A 10,537-nucleotide genomic window follows, 5' to 3' on the forward strand; every position below is an offset into this window, starting at 1 on the left:
AGTGGGTTTTGTCTGGCTAATAGCCTACACAAATGGGCTGTAATATGCTGTACAAGGTAAATCAAATCAAATTCAATCCAACTTGAGAGACTCCCCTGGTCTCCTGAAGTCCTCCTTGCTGCTACTCTCTCTGTGTCTGTGTCTCTGTTTATCTTTCTTCAAAAAAAGTATCTCTGTCTATTATTGTCTCTTTTTCTTTCTTCTACACAACAGCCTGCAAGTCCAACTGTTTTCTATACTGAGTATTGCCAACCCAGACAGTTTTTCCTGAGACATTGTGTATTATATGTCCATTGCGCTGCACACAATTTTTTAACTTAGTCTTCATAGATGCATGCCAAGATATACCATAGATAAGGGACTGTTGATATTGTAACCATACAACTCAAATGCCAGTTCACCAGTATGAACGATGTCGCAAACTGCTTTTTTTTTTTGTTCAAGCCCTTAAGAACTGTTGTAAATATAATAATCTGTTTGCATCTGCCAATTTATTGGCTGTCCAGTATCCAGACGACCTGTCCCCAGAGCTTCCAATACAGTTAATCTATTTCTGTAATGTGTTGAGGAGAGCAAATAAGGAGAATGAGAGGCTCAATTATTATTGATAAACATGCACCTGTTAAAGAACACCCTCTGTTCTGTTAGACAAGTAACTCTTTATCCACATTATAGCAGGGGGTGTAAAGCCATAACACATACGTTTTTCAAGCAGCAGACTATGATCGATAATGTCAAAAGCTGCACTGAAGTCTAACAAGACAGCCCCCACAATAATCTTATCATCAATTTCTCTCAGACAATCATCAGTCATTTAATTGTTGTGCTTGTTGAGTGTCCTTCCCTATAAGCCTGCTGAAAGTCTGTTGTCAATTTGTTTATCGTGAAATAGCATTGTATCTGGTCAAACACCAATTTTTCCAGAAGTTTACTAAAGGTTGGTAACAGGCTGATTGGTCGGCTATTTGAGCCAGTAAAGGGGACTTTACTATTCTTGGGTAGCGGAATGATTTTAGCTTCCCTCCATGCCTGAGGGCACACCCTTACTAGTAGGCTAAAATTGAAGGAGTGGCTAATAAGAGTGGCAGTATCATCTGCTATTATCCTCAGTCATTTTCCATCCATATTGTCAGACCCCGGTGGCTTGTCATTGTTGATAGACAACAACAAAAAATGCACCTCTTCCACACTGACTTTACGGAATTCAAAAGTACAATTCTTGTCTTTCATAATTTGGTCCAATATGCTTGGATGTGTAGTGTCAGCATTTGTTGCTGGCATGTCATCCCTAAGTTTGCTTATAATGCCAATGAAAAGTAATTTTCTCAATAGGGGGGCGCCATTTCGACTTTGTAAAAAATCGTTCCCAAATTAAACTGCCTCGTACTCAATTCTTGCTCGTACAATATGCATATTATTATTACTATTGGATAGAAAACACGCTCTAGTTTCTAAAACCGTTTGAATTATATCTGTGAGTAAAACAGAACTCATTTTGCAGCAAACTTCCTGTCAGGAAGTGAGAAATCTGAAATCGGGGGCTCTGTTCCAGGGTCAGTTTATTAATTTGCATGTAATCTATGGGTCTACATGCACTGCATACGCCTTCCCCTAGATGTCAGTAAGCAGTGAGAATTGGAATGGGGTGTCTAGGTAGATCTGAGGCCGAACAAGAGCTCTTGGAACCGGGGGTGCAGTCTTTTCAACGTTTGTCATGACGCGAGACAGACCTCAGGATTGCGTTCTGAAAAGCTGTTGTTATAGGCGTTAGATATATCCGGCTCTGATTTTATTCGATATACGTGTTAAAAACATCATAATGTAGTTATTTTAAACCGAGTTATATCAGTTTATATCAGTATATTGCGATTTTCGGGATTTTCTTTGTGCTGCGTTCTGGGGATTTGGACACGTCTGCACCACATGGCTAAAGTTTGCTGCTAATTCCACAGTTGAAGACGACATTCTACAACCGAGCAACGATTATTCTGGACAAATGACAACTTGTACAAGATTCTGATGGAAGCTCATCAAATAGTAAGAACTATTTATGATGTTAATTCGTAATTTCTGTCGAAAAAGTTAAACTATTATTCCGCCATTAATTTCGGCGCGGTCTCGCTTTAACGTACGCTGTATGTCGTAGTAACGTTAATTTTAAAAATCTAACACAGCCGTTGCATTAAGAACTAATGTATCTTTAATTTGCTGTCCAACCTGTATTTTGTTAGTCAAGTTTATGATTAGTTATTGATTAGATTAGGTGCCTCTCCCAAGATTTCTCCCGACATTTTGTTTGCTGTTTGGCTACTATTCACAATGTATAACCACGATTTGTGCCGCTAAATATGCACATTTTCGAACAAACCATATATGTATTGTGTAATATGATGTTATAGGACTGTCATCTGAAGAAGTTTGAGAAGGTTAGTGAAAAAATTAATATCTTTTGCTGGTTTATTCGCTATCGCTAAAGTTATGTTGAATGAATGGGGCTGTGTGGTAGGCTATTGTAGTAAGCTAATATAATGCTATATTGTGTTTTCGCTGTAAAACACTTAAAAAATCTGAAATATTGGCTGGATTCACAAGATGTTTGTCTTTAATTTGCTGTACACCGTGTATTTTTCATAAATGTTTTATGATGAGTATTTAGGTATTTCATGTTGGTTTCTGTAGTTATTCTAGCTGCTTTGGTGAGAGTTGTGATGGTGGCTGCAATGTAAAACTATGATTTATACCTGAAATATGCAAATTTTTCTAACAAAACATATGCTATAAAACATTTTAAAACATTTTAAAACATTTTAAAAATCAGAAATGATGGCTGGATTCACAAGATGTGTATCTTTCATCTGGTGTCTTGGACTTGTGATTTCATGATATTTAGATGCTAGTATTTACTTGTGACCCTATGCTAGGCTATGCTAGTCAGCTTTTTTACTGATGAGGGTGCTCCCGGATCCGGGATGAGTACCAAGTAGAAGTTTTAAAGTAGTTGGCAATATCAGTGGGCTTTGTGATGAATGAGCCGTCTGATTCAATGAATGATGGAGCCGAGTTGTTTTTTTAATTTAAGGTGCCTCAAAGCTTTTTACTATCATTCTTTATATCATTTATCTTTTTCATAGTATAGTTTATTTTTATTTAGTTTTGTCACATGATTTCTTAATGTGCAGTACGTTTGCCAATCAGTTGGGCTGCCAGTATAACGATGTGCACTGGGAGTCGGGAAGCAAGTTCAGGGAGTGCATAATTTAATAAACAAATGAACAAAATAAGAAACACGAACAACACACAGACAGGAAAATTAAACAGAAACAATGATGTCTGAGGAAGGAACCAAAGGGAGTGACATATAAGCGCAGGTAATCAAGGAGTTGATGAGTCCAGTTGAGTCTGATGATGCGCAGGTGTGTGTTACGATGGTGACCGGTGTGCGCCATAACGAGCAGCCTGGTGACCTAGAGGCCGTAGAGGGAGCACACGTGACAGTACCCCCTCCCCGATACGCGGCTCCTGCCGCAGGACACCGACCAAAATGATGATCCCAGGGTTAAGGAGTGGACCGGTCACCTCTACTGAGGTGCGGGAAACCTGTCAGTCCTGCTGAGACGCGGGAGCATGACCACCTAGAGCGCCGGAGAGAGAGCATACGTGACAGTACCCCCTCCGCGGCGCGTTCGGCTCCAGCCGCAGGACACCAACCAAAGGGACGATCCCGAGGATCCGGAGCGGACCGGTCACCTCCGCTGAGGTGCTGAAACCTGACGAGCCCGCTGGGACGTGGGAGCCCGCTCAGGCGTGGCAGCCTGTCGAGGCCGCAGAGGCGTGGCAGCCCGTCGAGGCCGCAGAGGCGTGGCAGCCCGTCGAGGCCGCAGAGGCGTGGCAGCCCGTCGAGGCCGCAGAGGCAGGGGAACCCCACAAACCTGCCTGAGGCCTCCCAGGTAGCTCCGGTTCAGACACCCGGGCCCGACATCAGCTACAACACAATAAAAAATATAAAAAATAAACACCCCCTGATGCTTTCCTTTGGTGAGGCGTCATTCTATAACGATGTGCGCTGGGAGTCGGGATGCAAGTTCAGGGAGTGCATAATTTAATAACAAATAACAAAATAATAATAAAACAAGAAATACGAACAACGCACAGAAAGGAAACTGAAACAGAAACAATGACGCCTGGGGAAGGAACCAAAGGGAGTGACATACAAAGGGCAAATAATCAAGGAGGTGATGAGTCCAGGTGAGTCTGGACATGCAGGTACGCGTAACGATGGTGACAGGTGTGCGCCATAACGAACAGCCTGGTAACATAGAGGCCAGAAATGGAGCACACGTGACAGCCAGACTTATTTCCCATACCTTTTGCCTTGTGATGTCCTGTACCCGTGCTCCTGGGTAGCACAGGGTTTTTGCCTTGGAAACCGAGATGTTTCTCACCATAGAGCTGCCTATGATGACAGCTGGTGATGTTGAATGGGCCCGTCTCTCAGACAGCCTCACAGTCTGAGCTCCAAGGATCTGAACCCGAGGTAGAAGCCACCAGAGAGGGACACAGAACTGAGGACGAAGACACTGGTACCTCCGGATCTGATCTTGAATGGGAAGCCCCCAAGGAAGAAGGCACCGGAACCTCTGGATCCAGAGTGGCAAAGCTGTTTCTGGTATGTGCGGGCGTGGTTCCCAAGGCAAAAACCCTGTGCTATCCAGGAGCATGGGTACAGGACATCACAAGGCTGCTTCCGACTGTTCTATGACAGATGCCTGGAGCTGACACTGCGGTAGTCCATGTGGTGTCAAACGACTTCAGGATGGCTAGCTTGGAATATTTGAAAATGGATTTTAAAGAACTGATTTTAGCATTAATAGGCAAAAAAAAACAGCCAATCATTTCAGGTCCAGTACCATCGTTGGGCCACGGGTGTGAAGGATTCAGCAGACGCTGGCATTACACATCTGGATAAAAGACTACTGCAGCTCTGCTAGAGTCACTTTAATAGATAACTTTGACACCTTATAGGAAACAGAAGATACTCTACAGCAGTGGTTGCCAAACTTTTGATAGTCCCGTACCCCTTCAAACATTCAACCTCCAGCTAGCTGCGTACCCCCTCTAGCACCAGGGCCAGCGCACCCTCAAATGTTGTTTTTTTGCCATCATTGTAAGCATGCCACACACACACTATACATTTATTAAACATAAGAATGAGTGTGAGTTTTTGTAACAACCCGGCTCGTGGGAAGTGACAAAGAGCTCTTATAGGACCAGGGAACAAATAATAATTATCAATAATTTTGCTCATTATTTAACCATCTTACATATAAAACCTTATTTGAAAATGGTGAATAACTCACCACAGGTTAATGAGAAGGGTGTGCTTGAAAGGATGCACATAAATCTGCAATGTTGTATTGTAGAGAGTCTCAGTCTTAAATCATTTCCCACACACAGTCTGTGCCTGTATTTAGTTTCCATGCTAGTGAGTACCGAGAATCCACTCTCATATAGGTACGTGGTTGCAAAGGGCATCAGTGTCTTAACAGCACGATTTGCCAAGGCAGGATACTCTGAACGCAGCCCAATCCAGAAATCTGACAGTGGCTTCTGATTAAATAAAAATTTGAATTTCCTTTTCACTTGTTGCAATTTCGATGAGGCTCTCTTGTTCAGATATCGGTAAGTGGACTGGAGGCAGGGCATGAAAGGGGTAAGGAATACAGTTGCTTGTGTCATCCGTTTCGGGAAAGTACCTGCGTAATTGCGCAGCTCACTCAGGTGAGCTGCGTAATTGCCCAACTCACTCAGGTGCTTCGCTATATCACATTTGACATTGTCCGTAAGCTTGAGTTCATTTGCACACAAAAAAATCATACAATGATGGAAAGACCTGTGTGTTGTCCTTGTTAATGCAGACAGAGAAGAGAGCCAACTTCTTAATCATAGCCTCAATTTTGTCCCGCACATTGAATATAGTTACGGAGAGTCCCTGTAATCCTAGAATCAGATCATTCAGGTGAAAAAACATCCCCCAGATAGGCCAGTCGTGTGAGAAACTCGTCATCATGCAAGCGGTCAGACAAGTGAAAAAGATGGTCAGTAAAGAAAACTTTAAGCTCGTCTCTTAATTAAAAAATACTTGTCAATACCTTGCCCCTTGATAACCAGTGCACTTCTGTATGTTGTAAAAGCGTTACATGGTCGCTGCCAATATCATTGCATACACGAGAGTTCAGGGGCCTTGCTTTAACAAAGTTAACAATTTTCACTGTAGCGTCCAAAACGTATTTCAAGCTGTCAGGCATTCCCTTGGCAGCAAGAGCCTCTCGGTGGATGCTGCAGTGTACCCAACTGGCATCTGGAGCAACTGCTTGCATGCACGTTACCATTCCACTATGTTCCCTGTCATGGCTTTTGTGCCATCAGTACAGATACCAACATGGGCAGCAGCTACATTTGGCTACATACGGACCGTTAGTGGAATTCCCGCGAGAGAGTAAAGGTTCATATGATTGGATTTTAATTATTTGACTAGGCTACCTGTATTTGAAACTGTTGATATTTCACTGAACACTAGATGGTTTAAGCGAGGCTGTTCAGGCGAGAAAAAAACCTCATCCAAATGTATAGCCCCGTTGGAAAATATAAATGGACTGTTTGAAAATTTGAAAAATTATTTATTTTTTAAAATGTGATTCATATTTAAAAAATATGTGAATCACATTTTTATTTGGTGTACCCTGGACAGCATTGTGCGTACCCCTGGTTGGGAATACCTGTTTTAGGGTATCTGTACTTTACTATTTATATTTTTGACAATTTTTACTTTTACTTCACTGCATTCCTAATCTGGCGGACTCACTAAACACAAATGCTTTATTTGTAAATTATGTTTGAGTGTGCCCCTGACTATCCTTAAATAAAAAACAAGAAAATTATGCTGTCTGGTTTGCTTAATATAAAGAATTTGAAATGACAATATTACAAACTTACAATATTCAAACTTTGACTTTTGATACTTAAGTATATTTTAGCAGTTACATTTAAAACCAAATACTTTTCGACTTTTACTTAAGTAGTGTTTTATTGGGTGACTTTCACATTCACTTGAATAATTTTCTTTTAAAGATGACAATTGGGCACTTTTTCCACCACTGCAGCATTCAACCTGCATAGTGCATTTAATATATTTTTTTTATTAATTGAAAACCGTGATTCTTTTTTTATAATCAAACCCGAAACTGAACCAAACTCAAGAAGAACTAATCGCTCAGAACTAGTTGCCGTACCATCACATAAAATAAAATGTTAAGACCGACTCTATATAAGATTTATAAAAGAGAGTCATCAAGGTCCTGTCTACATGGAACTTTGCCAGTTTCCTGAGACAAAACTGCGCTTTGTCATATATTATCTCAGAATGTACTGTACTCTGAACATGTGGGAAACATAGTAGAAGAACCTGGATAATTTGAAATGTAAGAATATTGCACTATACACCAACGGAAAACACATTCATGAGTTTTATAGCGAGTGTGCACTCAGCACTCAGGGCGCAGACTATATATACACTAAACAAAAATATAAACGCAACATGCAACAATTTCTACGATTTTACTAAGTTAGAGTTCATATAAGAAAATCCATCAATTGAAATAAAGTCATTAGCCCCTAATCTATGGGAATGCAGATATGCATCTGTTGGTAGGGGTGTGTATTAGAAAAACAGTATCTGGTGTAATCACCATTTGCCTCATGCAGCGCGACACATCTCCTGTGGAATGTTGTCCCACACTTCTTCAATGGCTATGCGAAGTTGCTGGATATAGGCGGGAACTGCAACACGCTGTCGTACACGTCGATCCAGAGCATCCCAAACAAACTCAATGGGTGACATGTCTGGTGAGTATGCAGGCCACGGAAGACCTGGGACATTTTCAGCTTCAATGAATTGTGTACAGATCCTTGCAACATGCTGAAATATGAGGTGATGGCGGCGGATGAATGGCATGACAATGGGCCTCAGGATCTCGTCACGGTATCGCTGTGCATTCAAATTGCCATCGATAAAATGCAATTGTGTTCGCTGTCCGTGCCAGCCCATACCATAAAACCACCACCACCATGGGGTACTCTGTTCACAACGTTGACATCAGCAAACCGCTCGCCCACACAACGCCATACATGCTGTCAGCCATCTGCCTGGTACAGTTGAAACCGGGATTCATCCGTGAAGAACACTTGTCAGTTGTCATCGAAGGTGAGCATTTGCCCACTGAAGTTGGTTACGACGCGGAACTGCAGTCAGGTCAAGACCCTGGTGAGGACAACGAGCACGTAGATGAGCTTCCCAGAGATGGCTTCTGACAGTTTGTCTGCAAAAATGATTTGGTTGTACAAACTCAGTTTCATCAGCTGGGTGGCTGGTCTCAGACAATCCCGCAGGTGAAGAAGCAGGATGTGGAAGTCCTGGGTTGGTGTGGTTACACGTGGTCTGCGGTTGTGAGGCCGGTTGGACGTACTGCCAAATGTTCTAAAACGACGTTGGAGGTCGGCTTATGGTAAATAAATGAACATTCAATTCTCTAGGAACAGCTCTGGTGGACATTCCTGCAGTCAGCATGCCAATTGCTCGCTCCCTCAAACCTTGAGACATCTGTGGCATTGTGTTGTGTGACAAAACTGCACATTTTAGAATGGCCTTTTATTTTCCCCAGTACAAGGTGCACCTGTGTAATGATTACGCTGTTTAATCAGCTTCTTGATATGCCACACCTGTTAGGTGGATTATTTTGGCAAAGGAGAAATGCTCACTAATTGGGATGTAACCAAATTTAAATAAGATTTTTGTGCGTATGGAAAATGTCTTGAATCTATTATTTCAGCTTATAAAACATGGGACCAACACTTTACATAATGCGTTTTTATTTTTGTTCATCATGTGAAGTTCATCATGATTTATTTTATCTGTAGCCTAATAAACCGCATGCTTTCCTGATGAGTTGAAGGGGGAGGACCTCACAACATGTCATCGTGGGACTCCAAATTTACCTAGATATGATTCTTATTATATCAATATTTGTGCATAAAAGCATTTCCATCAGCATTTCTCGCATAATGTGAATTTTCTCACAAGTGATGAGTTTCAACCAAACTGACTTGTTGCAGATAAAAATCAGTGCGTGATGACGTAGTGCACACACCATTTTTTTGCTTAAGTTTTCATGTACCAAGTAGAAATCTAAAGTTCAATGTGTTTCCATCACATTTTCAACTCTACCGATAGTTTTGTCACAAAAACTGTTGCATTAAATAGCAAATGTGCCTACTATGGTCTTGGCAGATGTGCTCTAGCCAACAGTTTGCAGATACAGTGCGGGTAGGCTGTGTGGATAGGCTAGTCTACGTGAGGAGCTTTGTATGTCAAACGGCATTCCAGCATCGATCATCATGTCACCAGAATTAGACCCTCAATATTTATTGGAAAGGAGCATCAAGATCACTGCACTTTCCCCACCCTGTGAAGTTTATCGTAATTTATTTCATCTGTAGCCAAAAAACTGCATGGTTTCCGGAGTCGTAGTGGGACTCCAAGTTAACTTCGATATGGTGGTTGTTATAACAATATTTCTGCATAAAGGCGTTTCCACCACCATTTCTCGCATAATACTGTACATTTTACCGACATAAAAACATCCTACCATGTCGAACGAACTAATTATCTGTCGGCATTTATAAAACTGTACCAAAACTTCCTGTTTCAATCACAACTGACTTGATTTTTTTTTATTACGTATGACTCACATAAAAACTGTGAATGGAAATGTGGTTAGTGTAATTTTATATTTATGTTGAACATACAAAATTACCATAATTGACATCAGTCCTCATTTAAGTATGCTTACATATAAAAGCCATTGAAGCAGACCTAAAGCCATTTTTTGTAATATCATTGAAATGAGTAAAATTGCTATGCAAATTTCCCTTCTAATATGGCATTGCTGGTATGACTCTGTTTTGACTTCACAACCGCCTGGTAGAGCTCTGTTATTTCCAAAATAAACATCAAGTAACATTTTTCAAGAAGAGACAGTTAAAGGGTAAAGCTGAAAGTAAAGTGAATTTCTTGGCCAAATTATCCCAAAAGGTATATAATTTGATTGTGTAGCTTAATTAAGTTACTTTAAGATGATTTGTGCAGGTAATTTAAAACCTACTAATTTTGACTTTGTATTGACTTGCATTGGTGTTTGGACAGAAACGCTGAAGTAGGCATTTGGTGACAGCAGCCAGGTAAACTGAACCAAAGCATGGATTGCTGTCTCTCCTTGTCCAAAGACTGCTTACAGGGTAAGGACACAAATATGTAATTGTGTAATCTGGGTGAACTATCCCTTTAAGTTTGTCCAATTGAGATACAATCTTTTTCTCAAAAGAGACATGGAAAAGGGATGACCTTTACAGTGTTAAGGTTTGGACAGTCTGATGACCTAAAGGAATAGTTTAACTTTCTTACTCATCATTATTCATGATACAT

This window comes from Salvelinus namaycush, chromosome 3, assembly GCF_016432855.1.
Source record: "Salvelinus namaycush isolate Seneca chromosome 3, SaNama_1.0, whole genome shotgun sequence".
NCBI classification, from domain to species: domain Eukaryota; kingdom Metazoa; phylum Chordata; class Actinopteri; order Salmoniformes; family Salmonidae; genus Salvelinus; species Salvelinus namaycush.